This window comes from Dasypus novemcinctus, chromosome 31 (genome assembly GCF_030445035.2).
Source record: "Dasypus novemcinctus isolate mDasNov1 chromosome 31, mDasNov1.1.hap2, whole genome shotgun sequence".
Classification (NCBI taxonomy): Eukaryota; Metazoa; Chordata; class Mammalia; order Cingulata; family Dasypodidae; genus Dasypus; species Dasypus novemcinctus.
The window spans coordinates 30094496-30114483 of record NC_080703.1 but is presented as its reverse complement, the minus strand read 5'-3'; positions in this window follow the sequence as shown (position 1 = coordinate 30114483).

Below are 19988 nucleotides of genomic sequence, written 5' to 3'. Positions count from 1 at the left end.
ATCGCAGGCAACAGGCATCGCTCCGACCCACTCTGGCGCGAGTAACACGGGCCAGCTGTCCTCTGCACCACATCAGAAAGGGTTGCTTTTATTCCTGCCACAGAGCAAACTCCTGAAAGCGCGTGGGTTGATTGAGTGCCACCTAATTATTAAATATATACACGGTGCGGATAACTAAGAGTTGTGCTGATTCCTTGGGCAGGGAATTGTGGCTTATACCTTCCCACCTCCCCAATAAATCTCTTATTGCACTGGAACTTTAACACTTTTACAGATGGGAAAGCAGATCAATTTAAAAAGGATAAAAAGTCAGGCTATACAAAGCTCGCTGGGATTTTTTAAAAATGGAAAAATATATTACATATATTAGTATATAGAGAGAACACATTTCTTTATAAAATAGCGAAAAGCACTGTTTCAACTACAGAAGTCCCGTGTCCCGTCCCCCCCCCCCTGCATGGAGAAATCTTTAAAGTTTCCTTTGTGTTAACTAACTAAGTAAATTGTTACGACTATTATTGTTGCAGGTGGAATATACTTGTCTAAAATGTCTGGAAAGTTAAAGATGAGCAAATCTGATTTCTTATGCAGAATGGACTTTTCTTTTGCTGGCTCAATTTTACTTATAACCAGGAAAAGAGACATAAAAATTATTTTCACGTGTCCCAGCCATACTTTAAAAAAAAAAAGACCTCAGAAACGTGAGCAGAAGAGAAAGCTAAAGCAATAGCTCCAGCGAACGTCAGGCTGCACCCTCCTTAGATTGGGTGGGCAAATAACAGCACCCTCCAGGCTGTTTGCTGTTTGATTTCAATTACACCCCGAGCTTCATGAAATCCAAATGAGACATTTATTGAAAGGTGTCTGGTTTTACGTGGCTTAGCTGACAGTGTAGTGGAATAGATTGAACAAAAACATCAACACTGGGGAGGAAACGTGGAGACCTCTTGGAATCCGGGACCAGAATGCCGGCTGGATTAACTCAAATCTTGCACCTTTCAGACTGCGACGGAGCAAGCAGGACCCTTTAAAGGCTGCAGGGAAGTGAAGGCCAAGTCTGTGTGAGCATATTAAAGATCTGGTGCTCTGTTATCTGAGCAGTAATAGCAGCTCCATGCCACATGATAACACAAAGTTATAGCCCACCTGGCCAGGTGACCTTTTTAGTCTTTTCTCTCCCTTAAAGGCGACCCCTATCAATGCATCCATCTTTTAAAAGTAGATCTGCGAAGCATCTAGTTGTTCCTGGAATCTTAACACCAAAACCATATATGAATAAATTACAGGGGTGTTATAGATGAGAGCAGTGATATATGGTTTACCTCCCCCTCTCCATACACAACCAAGGGGGCCCATATAAACGTCCCAATAAATTCTATTATTTTCACCCCCACTAAAAACGTGTTATCAAAACACTGTCCGTGTTATTCAAACACTTTGTAAATTCTGAACAGACTTGCTGCCGGTTCTCCTTTTAACCCTAGGAAAACATTCCAGCATTAACCGGTCACCAGCGCTTCGCCTGGACTCTGGAAACGTCAATGGTTTTTTTGTGGCGAGTTGGTCCTTTTATTATTTATCTATGGCCCTTTCTTTGTTGATGTTACATTTTATTTCACCATCTCAGGTTCACTCTTTGGCCCTTTGTTCTCCGATGGCCAGATCTGCCACCTTCGCTGTGTTTTCCAAAGGGGGAGGGAGAGTAAGTTTGTTCATGTTTCATTTCTTTTAAAGTAAAGGTCCCACAAGATAAAACATTTTGGCAAGTAGCGTTGATGCTGCTGACAATAGCCAGGTCCTTCCAGGAACACAGTTTCATTCTTACAAGAATTTACTTTTCATTGAGCCCCTGTAATAGATTGATCACTTGCTTTCAAAAAAGTTACCAGATCCACACATGTGCAAGGCAAGGGGCACTGTATTTTTAAGCAAAAATGACCAACTTAAACTATCATATTAACTGTTAGACCATATATTTAGATTCATTAGTTGTACTTATTTTACATTGTTAAAATATGGGGGGGGGGCGCGCGGGGAGTATCCTGGAATGGAAGTTAATGAACATTCTAAAAGTTGCTTATTACAGAAAAATAAATTATCTTTTCCTAATCATTGAATAAGAAACACGGGCAGCAGCCTATAATCTTGACTTCTCTTTTTAGGGAAGGGACTTTTTAAACTGCACATGAATTCCTAGGTTGAACTACTATTTTATGATTATCATCGTATTTATGGGAGTGTACATATTCACATAAACAACAAGAAAAGCCACTTGAGGCAGAGTAAATACAGTAAAATACTTTTTAAAAGTGTATTATGAGACGGTTTGACCGTATGTTTCTTCTTTAAAATATAAAAATTACACTTGGCTCCATTTCTTTTGTTGACTTGCACCTCGAAATGCCTAACACTTAGTAGGCGCTTGTCTGATATAGGGGTTATTAAATCTTTGTGCTGAATTGGCTAATATAACCCAATGAGAGTGTCAGTAAGACTAAAGTGAAAATGCTCTTTCTTTTTCCCAAAAGAAAAAGAAGAAAATACAGATTCTTTTAAATAAATGGACCTGGCATTTTTTTGTCTTTTTTCAGACTAAGTTTTTTTTCCCACCATTTTTTAGACCTTTTCTAACCCAAAGTTCTTATATTACCGACTTTTTGTTGTGTGGATATCATTGTTTTAACATGTTTTCTACAGGAGGAAAAAAAAGTGCTGGAGTTGCAGACAACTGGTAATGGAGCAAGCTTGCACCATGGACCATGGACATAAATCAACTGTACATCACTAACAGAATTGGCAGAGCTGTGGAAATTAATGCTTCAACAAAAGGCATCCCTATGATACAGGTGTGGCAGTATATTTACACAACAGGTGGGCAGAACCCTATCCTGTTGGCCAAGGCTTCACTATGACAGGGGCAGCCAGATTCTCAGATCATGTCAGAAGTGGAAGAGAAAGACTGGGCTGAGGGAAGTTACTGGCAGAGATGACTGCGCTTGTAAGATAACAAAGTAAGAGAGGGTGGAAGGTAAGGAGGAAGGAAGGACAAGGCTAGAAAACCCAAAGATGGAGATCATTACTTAACCTTCCTCCTTCCCAGTACCCTAAAAGAAAAACCAAAATGTGTATTCATTCATTCCTCATTCATTCTGCCTCTACCTTTGCTAGCTCTGTGAGCCTGAGCAAGTGCCATAACCTCTCTGTGCCTCGATTTCCTAATCTGTAATAATAGCATAATATTAAGCCATTAGAAGAGCACCGACACATAGGAAGGTTTAAATAAAGTCTTTCCTATTCGTGCCCATCACACTTAGGCAGTGAGCTCACTTTAAAAATATATAGATATTATCTGAGCTCACTTTTTGCCCTTCTTCCTGCGTGCTGGGACCAAATGCGCATGAATGAACCTTAGTCCTTGTCTTCCAGGGATGCCCAGTCTGATAATGGAGCCCGAGAAACAAACAGGTTCAAGGCGACGGGTAGGAAGCTGGAGTGAGGACTCGAGCGGAGAGTCCCCAGTTAGCCTATTTCCCCGGAGGGAGAAAAAAAGCAAGCGCGCGGCTAAGAGCGCGGCTGGAGAGATGCACTTCAAAGGAGGCGGCCGGGGCGCCCTAACCCGGGCCCGCCTTCCGCCCCCTCCCGGACACAGCATTAGCATTCTGTTTTTCCCAGGTCCTCCCCGCCCTCCCGCCACCCCGCCGGGATTTTGCTGTTCCGGCAGATTATTTGTCAAAGAAAGAAAATGGGGCATTTAGCTCGGGGTTGGTTCTCCGCCTACTTGGTTAAACGCCCTACCGTGAAGGGGTTAAATGGGTGGTGGGAGGCCTTTCCTGCGGGGTTCTAGCTCCAGGAGGAGGTACCCCGAACTGGGCGCCCCGCAAGTGACACCTTCTGCGCCCACTGTTTGGGGGTCCCTGCTCTCTTCAGGGGCGGCTTGACAGAATGAGTAGGATCAGCCAGGAAGGGCTGCGGGGGTGGAAGGCTGGAGGAGGCCACCAAACCCAGGACAGCCTGGGCTACTTAGCCATTCCGCAGGGCCGGGAGATGACGAGGGGGGCCACAGGAACCGAGTCTCCAAGGCGGAGCAAAGAAGCTGGGGTCATCTCCCTCTCCACCGGGGCTGAGAGTTGATCCCCGAAGCCAGTCCAAGGAGGACAATAATCATAGGAGCAGCCTCTGATTAAGAGTCTAGTCTCTGCTCTACCTGCCTGGTTGCTTTTCATCAGCACCCTAAAATGGTGGTTGGGATCGCTCTCTTTTACAGAGGGGTAATACAGTGAGGCTTGGAGAGGTGAAAGCCCTTGCCCAAAGACGCACAGCTGAAAATGGTAGCCCTGGGCTTTGAATCCAGTCCACGTGAGCTGCGGGGGGTCCAGGAGAAGGGTTCAGGGTGGATGAATGAGGAGGGGGTATGGGTCGTTATTTGGGGGGTGGGTGGGAGGCGTTGGAATCCGGGACCCAGTGTGCGCCTTTTTCTGAATGGACCGCGTCCGGCGCGCACCTGCAGCAGCTGGGCCTTAGAACGAGTCTCTTCGGAGAAGGCCGGTCCCCCCGCATCTCCGTCTTAAATCCCAGCCCTGGACTCGGTCATGCTTGCTTGGGATACCCCAAAATGCGTGGAGCGCTCTTCACAAGCTGGGGCTGCGCCAGCCCTTGGCACTTATGACCCCCTTTAGCCCTCACCGCCACCTCGCAGAGCTGGGTGCTTTAATCCCCTGTCCTACAGTGAGGAAAACCCAGGCTGGGAGCGGGAAGGCAAGTTGCCTAAGGGCATAGAACTAGGGAGTCTTTGGTCCTGGACGGCCGGGAAGCTGGAGAGGCAGCGCCTGCTCCCTAGTGCTCTTCACCTTTTAACAGAAAACTGGGGTCTCCCGGCCCCCGAGTATTTATGGAAGGACTACAGACGGAGTCCCGCGAAGCCACAGACGGTCCCCACCCCCCTCCTGGCCACCAGCTTCCCTTCCTCTCTCCACCCCCAGCAGGGGGGGCGAGGCGACCGTATCCCCTCCTCCAGGCGCGCTTCTGGGCCGGGCTTTGGGGCACGTTGGGGTGCCTCTCGCCTCTCCGGCACCCTCTCCAAGCCTTTGAATTGCCGACGGGCGGAGAAGCCAGGTGGCCCATCGGGTCTCCCCTTTCCTCGTTTCCCCCCTCTCCCCCCCAAACTCACCCGGCAGCTCAAGGACAGCGAACTCGCGTCCTGGTGGGTCCGAGCAAAAGAAAAAAACCTAATTCCAGGCAGGGGCCTGAACTCCGCTGCTCTTTTATTTTTTGGGGGGAGGAGGGGAATGTTTCTCAGCGCTGACCCGGCCGCGCAGCATGAAGGAGGGGAGTCTTGGGACCTCACCCCGAAACCACCGCCGGCTTAGAACTCAAAAAAATGCACACGGGATTTCACTGAGACTGACGAACAACTCGCTTTCCCGGGATCTTCTTTCCCCACAATCACACACCGAGGCCCAGGATGTCTTGAGTGAAAAGGTGTGGGAGGGGGTGTCCCGCTATTTTCTCCCACCCTCTCTGTTTTGCCTTGTCGTGTGCGTTCTTCCTCTTTGTTCCTGAGGCCAGCCTGGAGCTCCAGGGCTAATTTCTAGACGCCTTTGAGTCCATCAACCGGATATGAAGATATATACAGAGATACGTATACACAGATAGAGATCACAAAGCAATACACTTCCTAAAGATGAAATCAAGCTATATTTGAAAACATACTTGCAACTCAAAAAGCCACCAGGTTGCAAAGTCTCGCGCCTACAGATTTCCTGGCCCAAAGGCAACCACGGTGAGTTCCTCGTGTGTATTTCCAGGGCCATTAGATGCTAATCAGCAAGGAGGTGCGTCTGAATTTTTCCTTATCTGCCTCCCAACCATTTGCAGGCACTATTCAACACCTTGGGTTTTCTTTTATTTTATTTTTTCCCCCTTACAATACATTTGTTAGCTCCGGGAGACGTCAAAGTGTTTGCATACCAGGGGCGCACACTTGGCGGGAAAGGCTTAGGAAAAAAAAAAACCCAAAAAATCAGCCACCACCAAACGTGTCGCTTTGGGGGCTTTCCTTGCAGCTGCACGAGCCCACGCCGACCCACGCTGCGGTCCCCTGGGTGCGAGTCCCGCGCCCCCGGAAGCGCGCGGGGGACGGCGAGGTTTGCGCCGCCCAGGGCGCAGCGCCCCCGCGCTGGGCTCTGCGGAACCCCGCCTCCACCTCTCGGTGGGAGTTTTCCTTTCTCCCAGGCCCCTTCATTGTTCGTGCTCTAAGACCCCAGAGACCGGTAAACAAGCTCTCGGGCCTGCCTGGGCTCCCGGGGCCGCGGCGCGGGGGAACGAGCTGCTAGACGGCCGCCAAGCTGCCCAAGGTCTAGATCAAAGCCGAGGGCGCGGCGGCCACGGTCAGGCTCATTAACATCCCGCTTGGCTTACCTGCTGGGGGCGGGGGTGGGCTGGGGCAGCTGCGGGCTAGGACTCGCCTGTTGCCGGACGCCCCTGGAGAGACGCGATCCCAACTACTTTCTGTATTACCCTCAGGCTTCAGGGCGACGCTTGGAGAAGCCAGAGCCCTCTTCGCTTGTCTTTAGGAGTCGCGCTGGTGGGGCACAACCGAGTCAATACTATTTAAAAATAGATTGACCTACTGTGTGCGCCAGACCCGGTGCAGGATTGCTGGGGTGCCGGGCTGGCTGAGGTTGGCAAGGCTCCATGACCCCGGACGGCCGGCGGGGGAGACAGACAAGTGAGCCAATAAGAGGACATCAGAAAGTTGTCCAATGGGGTCATGCAGTGGATCCCATTTGGGATGCACTTTAGAGCCACCTGGGGAATTCTTAAAACTCCCGATGCCAAGGAAGCGTCCGAAGCAATTAAGTCAGAATTTTGAGAGGGTGAGACCCAGGCAACCCATAATACTGAAAAGAATTTCCAGATGTTTGCAACGTGTGGTCAAGTTTGAGGACCGCGGGGCTTTGGTGTGGCCGGTGAGGGTTGGTGGGAGCCTCTCTGAAGAGCTGACATTTGAGCTGAAACGAGAATGGGGAGGTGGCAGGCAGGAGAAGGCCTGTGGGGACACCGTGTGCCCAAGTTCTGTGCATTCTGTGCTCTGGGGTTGGCAGTGGGGAAAGAAGGAGAAAGGCATTAGAGCCGAAGGGAGCAGGTGGTGGCCTCTGGACACAGGGTGTATATATATCCTTGGTGTTAGCAGTCTCTCAATTGCCCAGTTCCTAGGGAAGTTTTAAAAGTCACTGAAAAATACCTACAATGATTTTTAAAACAACTTTAAACCCAAATAATACATGGAAATATTTAAAAAAAAAAACAGAAAAACAAAACCAGTATTAGAGTGAACTTACTGGTATTCTACTATGAAACTATTGTGACTAGTAATGGAAAAAACTGCAGCATTGCTCTGGAAAACGTGGCCACCGCAGTTGCTGAGGGCAGGGAGAGGGAAGAAGAGGTGTCATGTGGGGGCATTTTCGGGACTTGGCATTGTCCTGAATTATACTGCAGGGACAGATGCAGGACATTATATATCCTGCCACAACCCACTGAATGGACTGGGGAAGAGTGTAAACTACAATATAAACTATAATCCATGCAGTGTAGCAGTGCTCAGAATATATTCACCAGATGCAATGAATGTGCCACAATGATGAAAGAGGTTGTTGATGTGGGAGGAATGGGGATGGGTGGGGAGTGGGATATATGGGAACCTCATATTTTTTAATGTAACATTTTTTGTGATCTATGTATCTTTAAAAAAAAGACAATAAGAAAAACAATAAAACAATGCTAAAAAACGTCTAACAGCAACTCCATGAAGTATTTCATGAGGCTATTTAATCAAATCTAAGATACCGTCCTTTACTATGCACCAATATTTTATTTACCCTTAAGCAAGAAAAAAAACTGCCTCCTAAAATTATTATTTTGTGGTTATTGAAACGCTGCTTAGAAAAATTTTTCCCTCTATTTCCCTAATGCACATATAAAAACGGAAAACAGAAGCTGCATGCACAGGTAGTCACAGCTATGTCCCAACCACCACCCAACTGCCAGTAACTGGAAGACGCCTTCAACTGTAAATGCATCTGGATTTCCAAGAAGTTACAAGGGGATTAGGGGTGGGGAAGAGTTGTCTTAGAATTGGCGGTACTCGTGTGGTCCAACGAGCTCAGCATTCTCCATCCTTTACACATTTTAGCTCATGTAACCTTCACAACAGTTGTGTGAGGTTGGAACTATTATTTATTGGCTCCTTTTTACACTTGAGAAACCAGAGGCACAGGAAGGTAAATTACTTTAAGTCATACTGCTACCAAGTTGTGGAGACAGGATTTAAACACATTGTAGGTTTAATCACCGCGCTATGCTGAGAAAACTGTCCCGATGAGTCAGAGAAGACTCAGAAGAGCTGAGAGGAGGGCAGGGGTGAGAGGTGAGAGAAAGGGCTTGGAAGCTGACGTAAGCAGTGTCTTTGGGATCTGATGCCAGGGTGCTCTGTTCTCAGTACCGGGTCAACTGAAAGAAAAGAATGAGGGGCACTTATCTGAATGCATTTCAGTTTCGTCTCAGTTTTGGAACCATCTGGGGGGATCAGAAAGATCACACGGCAAGGCCATAGTCTTCAGCCAAGAGAACTCATGTTATCCATTTAAAGAATTTATAATAAAGAAATTGCATCTGCATATTTCAGGCCATATTTTTAAGCAAAAAAATTTTAAATTGAAGTAAAATACGTACAGAAAAGTGCGCCGATCCTAAACATGCAGCTTGGTAAGTTTTCCCAGGTTGCACATGCTTGTGTAACCAACACCCATGCTAAGAAATTCAGGATTGCTCGCACCCCAGAAACCCCCCACGGTTGTCTGGACACTGCCTCCCCTGGTAGCTACCATCTTGACTCTTGTCACCATCGATGAGTTTCCTCTGTTCTTGAATTTTATATAAATGAATCTTACGGCAAGGTCCCGTGTGTCTGTCTTCTTTGGCCCAACTTGCATTTGGGATGTTCACTCATGCTGTTGGGTGTGAGTGCGTTTGTTCATTCTCCTTGCTCCATACCTACTTGGATCTAATTGCACAAATATACGATACTTTACCATTCCACTGTTGGCAGCCATTGAGTTGAATCTGGTTTGGAGTTATTATGGGATGAGTAGTGCTGGCATGGACATTCTTGTACGTGTGCATGTGTCCTTTGGCAATTGTATGGGTTGCATTTCTCTCAGGCCTATACTCACAGGAGTGAGATTATTGGGTTATAGAGGTCTAAAGATTTATTTAATTAATTTATTTCTCCATTCTCCACGCCCCCCCTCCCCCAGCTGTTGTCTGCACTCACTGTCTGCTCTCTGAGTCCATTTGTTGTGCACTTTCTGTGTCTACTCGTCTTCTCTTTAGGAGGCACTGGAAACCCAACCAGGACCTTCCAGGTGGTAGGCAAGGATCCAAATGCTTGAGCTACATTCATTTCCCCAAACTATATATATGTATATATTTTAAAAAGATTTATTTATTTATGTATCTCCCCTTCTCCCTGTCCTCCCCCTAGTTGTCTGCTCTCTCTGTACATTTGCTGTGTGTTCTGTGTCCACTGCATTCTTGTCAGCGGCACTGGGATTCTGTGTCTCTTTTTGTTGCATCATCTTGCTGCATCAGCTCTCTGTGTGTGCAGCGCCACCCTTGGGCAAGCTGCTGCACTTTTTTTGCTCTGGGCAGCTCTCTTTTTGGGGCACACTCCTTGCATGTGGGGCTCCCCTACACGGGGGACACCCCTGCGTGGCAGGGCACTCCTTGCACGCATCAGCACTGCACATGGGCCCGCTTACCATACGGGTCAGGAGGCCCTGGGTTTGAACCCTGGACCTCCCATGTGGTAGGTGGATGTTCTATCCATTGAGCCAAATCTGCTTCTCCACACTATATATTTTTAAACAAGATTAGAAGCATTTTAGAATCTTGGGCTACTGAGAATGGCACCTCGTAATCTTAGGACTTAATCATAATGAAACTAGAGAGTATTAAGAAAAGAGATATCAAATTAAAAGAAGGGGGGGAAACAGAAAAAACTGACAAGAAGATAGATGCTTTGCTTTATTCATTTAGAATATGGCATGAATACTGTATTCTAGTATTCAAGTACTAAATACTTACGTGAATGTTTGCATCATTTCTCTGTCAATGGCTTTGTGCCCATAGAGAAGTTAGTTGGCAGAGTAGACAGGGTTTAAAGGCTACTCAGTATGTCAGAGGGAACCTCTTGCCTTCCTTTCATCTTATGAGTTTATGACTTTTTAGCAATTGAAAATGTCTATAAAGTGAAAGTTGAGTAATTATATCAGGGAGTTCTCAAATCTAGATTTTCCATTGCTCTTTCTTCCTTTTTTTTGTAATTGAGGACAAACTTCCTCCCACCAATGGAACACGCTCTTTGTAAAAGGAAAAAAAAAGCCAGCGTGAATTAAAAGAACAAAAATAAAACATAATTCAACCTCCCCAGTGATAACCCCTCGAAACCCTATGTGGTTAATGAGTCCTGCCTATTTTTTCCATCTCACCCCGCTTTTTTTTCCTCTATCTCTGCCCCGTATGACTCAGGGAAAGTGATCCCCAATATCCAGGGGAGAACCTCTTTATTCTAGGTGAGTAGGTTTGGGTCTTTGCCATGGAGATTGCTGCTGACCTAGTCAGACTGAAAGGAAAGACTTAGAGTCAGTACTTAGGAAAGACTTTTTTCCTCTTCACTTTCCTACTTGAAAAGAAAAAGGAAACAAACAGCCTGATTGCTTTTGACACCATCTTGGGACTATGAGGGAAATCTCTTTAGGGGAATCCAATGCTTAAGCAAGAGATCAGAAAGGGGGAAAGAACTGGTATCCTCAGTGACATCTTCAAGATGCCGATGGGTGGCTTGGGGCCTGCCCATCTATTGAGGTAAAAATGACCTTAATATTTAAGATAATTTGAATCAACGTCTTAACCATGACAGTTGTATATCTTTCCAGATATGCTTGGCATTGTGTTGTACAAATGTAATGTATTTGTAATACATAAGTATACAAACATTAATTCAGTTTTTCTTTTTTTAAATAAATGTATTTTATTTATTTCTCTCCCCTTCCCCCCCATTTTCTGCTCTCTGTGTCCATTTGCTGTGTGTTCTTCTGTGTCCACTTGCATTCTTGTCATGCAGCACTGGGAAACTTTTTTTTTTGCTGTTGTTGCATCATCTTGTGTGCTGTTGTTGTGTCTCCATGTGTGCGGCTCTGCTCCTGGGTGGGCTGTGCTTTTTACACGCAGGACAGCTCTCCTTGCAGGGTGCTCTCCTTGTGCACGGGGCACCCCAACGCAGGGGACACCGCTGCATGGCAGGGTACTCCTTGCATGCGGCAGCACAGCACATGGGCCAGCTCATCACATGGGTCAGGAGGCCCTGGGTGTCGAACCCTGGATCCTCCATATGGTAGACGAATAGTCTATCATTTGAGCCACAACTGCTTCCCCAATTTTCCCCATAATGAACATCCTTGCAAAAACATCTTTACAATATTGTACCAGTTTACACTCCCAATAAAAAATGTTCAAGAGTACCTATTTCTCTTTTCCCCTATCCTTACCAACATCAGCTTTTATTAACCCTTCTAGTCTTTGTCAGGTGGGTTGGGGAAAAAAAATCACAATATTGCTTTTTTATATTAAATTGTAAATGAACATGAGCATCATAGTTGAGTTTAGTAAGAGATCTTTGGATAGCATCCATATGTGTGCTTTGTTGGGGGTTGCAAATATTTCCCCCCATTTTATCATTTGTCTTTTGACTTAGTTTATTATGTTTCATTTGTATAGAAAAGTTAAATATTTATCTTGATGCATGTTGAGCTTTATGTGAAGCTGGAGAAAAACTTTACCCACTCCAAAATTTCTTTCAGTGCTTTCATTTTCTATTTATCTAAATGTTTCATACATTTTAAATTAATTTTGAAAAAATGAGTAGGTAGAAATTCATCTACTAAGCAGTTGTCCAAAGACCACTGACTGAATTATCCTTAATTTATAATGTTTTTGAAGATATATACCAAGTTTCCATATAAACCTTGGACTAATTTGGGGCCATATTAGCTTCCATTGAATCATTTGTCTATTTTTGTAGAAATGACATAGTATTTTAATTGTCTTAGCTTTATAATATGTTTTTCCCCAATAAGACTAAAGTATATACCTGCTTTTTAAAGCAATTTCTTGTCTATTCTCTTATTTTTATTCTTCCAGAAAAATTGAGAATTGGAGTTTTAGCCAGGATTCCATTGAATTTTATTTTTATTTATTTATTTATTTTTAAAGATTTTATTTATTTCTCTCCCCTTCCCCCCCACCCCAGTTGTCTGTTCTCTGTGTCTATTTGCTGCATGTTCTTCTTTGTCCGCTTCTGTTGTTGTCAGCGGCATGGGAATCTCTGTTTCTTTTTGTTGTGTCATCTTGTCAGCTCTCTGTGTGTGCAGCGCCATTCCTGGGCAGGTTACACTTTCTTTCGCGCTGGGCGGCTCTCCTTACGGGCGCACTCCTTGCACGTGGGGGACACCCCTGCGTGGCAGGGCACTCCTTGCGTGCATCAGCACTGCACATGGGCCAACTCCACACGGGTCAAGGAGGCCTGGGGCTTGAACTGCGAACCTCCCATGTGGTAGACGGACACCCTAACCACTGGGCTAAGTCCTTTTCCCTCCATTGAATTTTAAAACTTTAGAAAAAACAAATTCTTTAGAATATCAATTCTTTCCAAAAATTAATGTATCTGTAACTTTTACCCAAGTTTTCTCTCAGCATGGATGTGTTTTAGTTCATATAGACCTGTGTCTTTCTTTCTTTATATATATTTGGTTGATTATGTTGCTGGTATTCTTATTGTAAAGAGGATCTCATATTTTCTAACTGGATCTTATTTGTCTATAGGAAAGCTATTGATTTTACTAAATAACTGTGTGATAGACACCAACTTATTAACCCTGATTATCACTGAGTAAAGGATTGCAAGGGATTTTTCTTTTTTCAAATCAGTATTTTTCCCATGAACATTTATGTGTATATTTTTAAAAGGTTATTTTAATAAGTTCATTCTAGAATATTCTAGACTGACAAAAGGCTATTAATGTTAAAGCTGTGTAATAATTTACAGGGGGTTTATTATAGCAATCTATGTGCTTTTGTGTGTATTTGAAAATTTTCATAATAAACTCAGGCATCATGGATTAAACTGTATATCCCCAAAAGATATACTCATCCCAGGGATGAGCTTCCCTGCTGTTGAGGGATTACTACCAAGCACCAGCTGGTGATACAACTAGAAAAAAACCTTGGATAAAAGAGGGAAGTGGTAAAGACAAATGAATTTATATGGCTAAGAGACTTCAAAATGAGTTGGGAGGTCATCAGAGGGGTGGTGCTTAGGCACATCTCAGCAGGATCTCAGAGACAGCCAAAGTAGATTCAACCCCAGGTAGTGGTACTCCTGAGGGCTATGGAGACACCCAGGTCCTACAGTTATGACAGATGGCTCTGGAGTTCAGTGCCTTGCCAGTGGGCCCTACTTTGAAATTTGTGCTCCTGAGGGTGATGGAGTTGGACTCAGATGTGACCTCTCTACACATGCCTCTTCTGTCACTTTTACTGAACCTGTGGTTGGTGCCGGGGTTGGTATATGCTCAGGGGACTTGAATCCCGGACTGTCTATGTGCCAGCTGGGCCCTGAGCCTTAGCAGAGTTGCAACTCCTACTCTCCAGGTTGTTGGACTTACCCAGGTCAGCTAACAAGGAGATGAGGTTGGTCAACCACCATACCAGGGAACCAAAAAGTCTACAGCTGCAAGCAGGAGAATTCCATCCATCAGCCAGGTGGGATCTAAGCCCCCTCTCAATTTAGAGGTGGGGTGGACATCGCCATCCCAGGGTCCTCAGGATGGAGGAATAACATATGGATTAGAGTTGATTTACCGGTATTCTAGCAATGGAAGAAATTATATCACTGATGTGGAAACAGTGGCCATGGAGTTGCTGAGGGCAGGAAGAGGGAAAAAGAGGTGTGATATTGGGGCATTTTCAGGACTTGGAGTTGTCCTCAGTGATATTGCCAGGACAGATGCAGGACATTATATATCCTGCCATAACCCACTGAATGGACCGGAAGAAAGTATAACCTACAACATAAACTGTAATCCATTCTGTGTAGCCGTGCTCCAGAATGTACTCATCAAATCCAATGAATGTGCCACACTAATGAAAGACGTTGTCAGTGAGGGAGGAGTGGGGTGGGGTTGAAGGGAGTGGGGTATATGGGAACCTCATATTTTTTAATGTAACATTTTGTGTGATCTATGTATCTATATGTATATCTATATAAAGATATGATCATGTCCTAATTCCTGATAAAGTAAATGTAAACCATTTGGAAATAGGCTCTTTTTGGCCAAACTGGATTAGGGCAGGACTTACTCCTTATAAGTAGAGGAAATTCGGACCCTGTAAGTGAGAGAGAAACAAAGAGAGAGATAGCCATGTGATGGAGGCAGAGATTGAGTTAAGCTGCCATAAACCAAGGAATGCTATAGATTGCTGGCCACCCACCAAAAGCCAGGAGAGAGGCCCGGGAATGGATTCTCCCCTTTACGTGGAAGGATGCCCTGCCCACAACTGAATTTTGGACTTCTATCCTCCAGGTTTGTGAGACAATACATTTCCATTGTTTAAGCCAACTAGTCTGTGATACTTTGTTATAGCAGCCCTAGCAAACTAAGACACTGGGATATATATTATCTTATATATGTCCAATATCCATATATAGGCACATGCATATATTCACTTAAAAATGTAAAGGAAAAAATCTTGTTATGGACTACCTTTTTGAATTCTGTTATGAATTCGAATAGCTTTGCATTTGATTGTCGGTTGTATTTCTACATCATCTGCTAGAACACAATCACTTTCTCCTCTTTTCTAATAGATTAATTCTTGAGTACTAAACTGCCACTCAGAACAAATGTTAAATGAAAGTGCTGCTCTGTGATACCCTCATTTTGTACCTGACTGTAGTGGGGTTGCTTCTAATGCTAAATCATTCAGCCTGATGCTACATTTTGAGTATATATAGCAAATATACGTACTTGGAATATATTTGATAATACCTCTGAAAAATAGATTTTGTCTATGTATTTTTTTTTTTGTTATATTCAAAGCTAAAGAATTTGCCACCTATTTTTATTTTAGCTGAGCTAATGTTGCACTTTTAAAAATCTGAAGTAAACATTCCGTTTCTTCAACTGAATTATTTTTAAACGTCAAGTGTATTAAGGTATAATTTATACACAGTAAACATTCACCGTTCTGGGGCTAGAGTTGCTGATCTGAGACATTTGACGAGCGATTAACATTTCTATCATGCCGAAATTTCCTCTAGTGCCCCTTTCCCGGTCCCCAGCCCCCAACAACTCTACAGAAATTAGTATACGCCCCCTCCCCCCATTTTAGCCATCATTAAGTGAATTTTACTAAGATATTCTCTGATGTTCAACACCCTTGCCTTTTTGAGTTATTAATAAATTTGTTATGATCTTATTGTATATCCATAATGCATTGCTGAACTCTCCATGCGAATCTGTTATTTAGGAGCTGTGCATTCATAAGAGAAAGTGGTCTGTGTTGTCACTGTCAGGTTTTGATAGCAACAGTGTGCTAACTTGGTAAAAATAATTCACAGACAGACTTTGCACTCGATTCTGTGCAGACTCTTGATGAAATTTGCAGAAACCTTTGTTTATTCTCAATGAAACAACTTAAATATAAGTATCAGTTTGATAAGAATTTATCTCTGACATGAATAGGACCTGGAAATACTCTTTACAAGGTTTGTCATTATTTTACTCATATTTTCATCTGTGTAATTCTTAGGGTTTCAAATGTTTTAGCCTTGAGTTATACCAAGTAGTATGGCTATACAGTATAGTAATCTATTCTGCTTGATAAATTTAAATTGATTAGACGAATGTCCTCTTGGCTTGTTCCCACCTTTGAATTTTTGACAGCAGTCTTTGAGATTTAGGTACAGACCATAATATCTATAGTACACTATATTTTTTATTATCTTTTACCTAATGTTGTTTTTCTTCAAAAAATAACATGTAAACAATTGTTTTGTAATTGTAGTGGCTGTAACAGTTGGCCATCATTTATACTTAAATGGATACAGAACTCACTGTACATCCTTTTGTATACTGTCTTCTACAACTCCAATCTCTTTTACATGGCTGGATTACATTATTATACAGATTTTCCAGGAAAAGTTTGCTGGTATTATTTTCCTATATGGCCTGTGTTCCTTGTTCTTTCCGTCCCTCCCTCCTTTTCTTCCTACTTTCTAACACATTTATTATTTTTTTAAATAAGTAATATATTCTAAATCTTATTTCACGATCCAGTAATTTTTTTAAAAGGGTAAACATTAAAAATCTTTCCTCTTTCCTCTCCTCTCTGCCTCTCAGTTTCCCTTACTAGAAGCAATCAATGCTGTCAGCTTCTTATGGATCTTTCTGGAGATATTTTATGCAAATAAAGGCACATTTATAATTCTTTTCCCCCTGGAAGTATTATACAGCCCTGTTTGGCATCATGCTTTTTTCCCCCTTAACAATGTATGCTGGGAATAATTTTATGTGAATGCATAAGGAGGCCCCGGGTATTCCAAACAAGCCTCACCTTTGGCCCCCACCATTGGTGGGGTAACTGAGAACAGCTGGGGCCCCTCCTCTTGGTATTAGCAAGGCGAGGAATAATCAACAGTTTAAAAGGTGACACACAAGGCAGAGCTCGCGCTCTCTGCCTAGGGGATGCATGTCTGTCCTCTCCCATTTCTCAGCAAGCTCTGTTCTTTCCCCCATTTCCCAAATAAATTCTTTTACTGGCCTAACTTTAAAAAAAAAAACACATAAAGGGCTTCCTCATTCCTTTCATTAGCTGTATTCTATTAAATGATGCCACCATGACAATATGACAGTAAGAGTGTTAAATCTACTGATTCTCTAAAATTGTCATTCTTATTATTAGAGAACCTACAAATGTTACCAGTAACACAAAACCAATGAAACAACAGCAGCAATCAAAACAAGGCAACTTAATCCTAAAGGAAAAAATTCTATAAAATCTTACAGAGAAGCAGGGCATATTTTAATTAAATAAAAGGACTATTACTTATGGATTGACTGTTACTTCGGATTCCTGGTTCTTCAGAGATCTAACACAGTTTTTGCTGTTACAACAATTAAACCTGCAGCTCCTAAGAAAAGGAATGGATTCACTTTTATCTCTGTAGCTTCATTTGTAAACACAGGAAGTAACACTGTTGCCAAGATGCTGTCTTTGTCTAGGAAGGACAACAGTATACTTTTAATTAACTCACTGTATTTAGGAGTTCATAGAATACACATTAATACAAAATGAATTGCAGCAACTGCTTGTGGAAAAGAGGATATTATTTGCCCCAGATTTTTGAAAATGGTCCAGTTCCCCTCAGATTTCCCCTTTTGAACAGGAGGACAGTAGCAAATTATTTTTCTGGTGAAGATTCTCAAATGTAAAGTGTGACAGCAAGAAAAGTGAGGACATTTCTTCATTAAAAACAACTATTAAGCTCTTATTTCTTCTCTCTAAACTGATTGGGTGATACAGGCAAAGAGGAAGAACTACAGAGTAAATACTTGGTTTTGGGTTTTTATCCTTATCCTTACAATATGCAATGGGCAATGTGTAACAACTGGATAGAAACTTAAGCAAGCATCTACTTTTTAAAAATCTTTTTATTCTGCCTTCCCACCCCCCGCCAGTGGCTCCCTTGCTCAGGAGGCACTGGAAACCGAACCCAGGACCCCCCCTTTGGGAGGCAGACGCCCAATTATTTGAGCCACATCCACTCCAATATATACTTTTAAAACTATGGTCCTTCTGTCTGAACCTTGTAACTGAAATGGATGGGGCTTTTCACATCTTGAAGAAATTTTATAAAAATTGTTCATCCATGCAGAAAACCTCAGATTTCTCTTTCCCCTCCCAAACAGCTAAAGCTGGAAGACCATGTTTTGATCATTGTTCAAGACATTATAAATCAGTGATATAAATTTGAGCATTTTTCAAACTGTAACCATTTGGGAATTCATAAAAAGCAAACTGATCACTCTTCTCTAATGTTATTGGGACTGAAGGAGAAATCAAGACTATCATCAAAGTATATTTAAGAGTAATGAAAACCTATGAACAGCACATCTAAACTAATGGGGTATTGCTAAAACCCTAGTAATACGAGGCCCTTTGCATTTCCATATGAATTTTATAATTATCTTGTCGATTTCCATAAAGTTATAATTTTAAATATTTATAATACAAAACTAAAAAGAAGAAATCAATCTTCACCTCTTGAGGGACCAGATTTACAGATACTTGCAAGAATGCTGAGGGCTCGGAAACGGACTTTGGCCCAGTGGTTAGGGCGTCCGTCTACCACATGGGAGGTCCGCGGTTCAAACCCCGGGCCTCCTTGACACGTGTGGAGCTGGCCATGCGCAGCGCTGATGCGCGCAAGGAGTGCCGTGCCACACAGGGGTGTCCCCCGCGTGGGGGAGCCCCACGCGCAAGGAGTGCACCCATAAGGAGAGCCGCCCAGCGGGAAGGAGGGAGCAGCCTGCCGAGGAATGGCACCGCCCACACTGCCCGTGCCGCTGACGACAACAGAAGCGGACAAAGAAACAAGACGCAGCAAATAGACACCAAGAACAGACAACCAGGGGAGGGGGGGATATTAAATAAATAAATAAATATTTAAAAAAAAAAAAAAAGAATGCTGAGGGCTTGACATACTAGACTGCCCTTACCGATTGGGAGCTCCCGATGCTCTCGAGAGACACAATTCCCTCTGTTTGAGAACATCACAAGGGAGGAATAAAATATGGATTAGAGTGGACTTACTGATATTCTACTATAAAACTATTGTGACTAGTAATAAAACAAATTGTGGCATTGAGGTGGAGAAAGTGGCCATAGTAGTTGCTGAGGGCAGGGGGGAAAGAAGAGATGTGATGTGAGGGCATTTTTGGGATTTTGAGTTGTCCTAAATAATATTGCAGGGTCAGATGCTGGACTTCATATATCCTGCCATAACCCACTGAATGTACTGGGGAAGAGTGTGAACTACAGGGTAAATTATTATCCACATGGTGCAGCAGTGCTCCAAACCATGTTCACTGAGTGCAATGAGTGTGCCACAGTGATGGAGGAGGTTGTTGTTGGGGGAGAAGTGGGGTGGGGGGTGGGGGGTATATAGGAACCTCTTATATTTTTTAATGTAACTTTTTTTTGTGATGTATATATCTTCAAAAAATACAATTTACAAAAATGATGGGGTGGGAGGTGGGGAGTGGGGTATATGGGAACCTCTTATATTTTTAATTTTTTAAAATGTTTTTTAATGTAACATTCTTTGTGATCTATTAACATTAATTTAAAAAGTGTAAAAAGGTAAGCAGACTTGGCCCAGTGGATAGGGCATCCGAATACCACATGGGAGGTCCGCGGTTCAAGCCCCGGGCCTCCTTGACCCGTGTGGAGCTGGCCCATGCGCAGTGCTGATGTGCGCAAGGAGTGCCCTGCCACGCAGGGGTATCCCCTGCGTAGGGGAGCCCCACGCGCAAGGAGTGCGCCCCGCCCCGTAAGGAGAGCCACCCAGTGTGAAAAAAGTGCAGCCTGCCAGGAGTGGTGCTGCACATAGGGAGAGCTGATGCAGCCAGATGATGGACCAAAAAGAGACACAGATTCCTGTGCCGCTGACAACAGCAGAAAGCAGACAAAAATAACACGCAGCAAATGGACACAGAGAACAGACAACTGGGGCGGGGTGAGGCGGGGTGGGGTGGAGAAGGGGAGAGAAATAAATAAAATTAAAAGAAAAAAAAAGGAAGCAATGC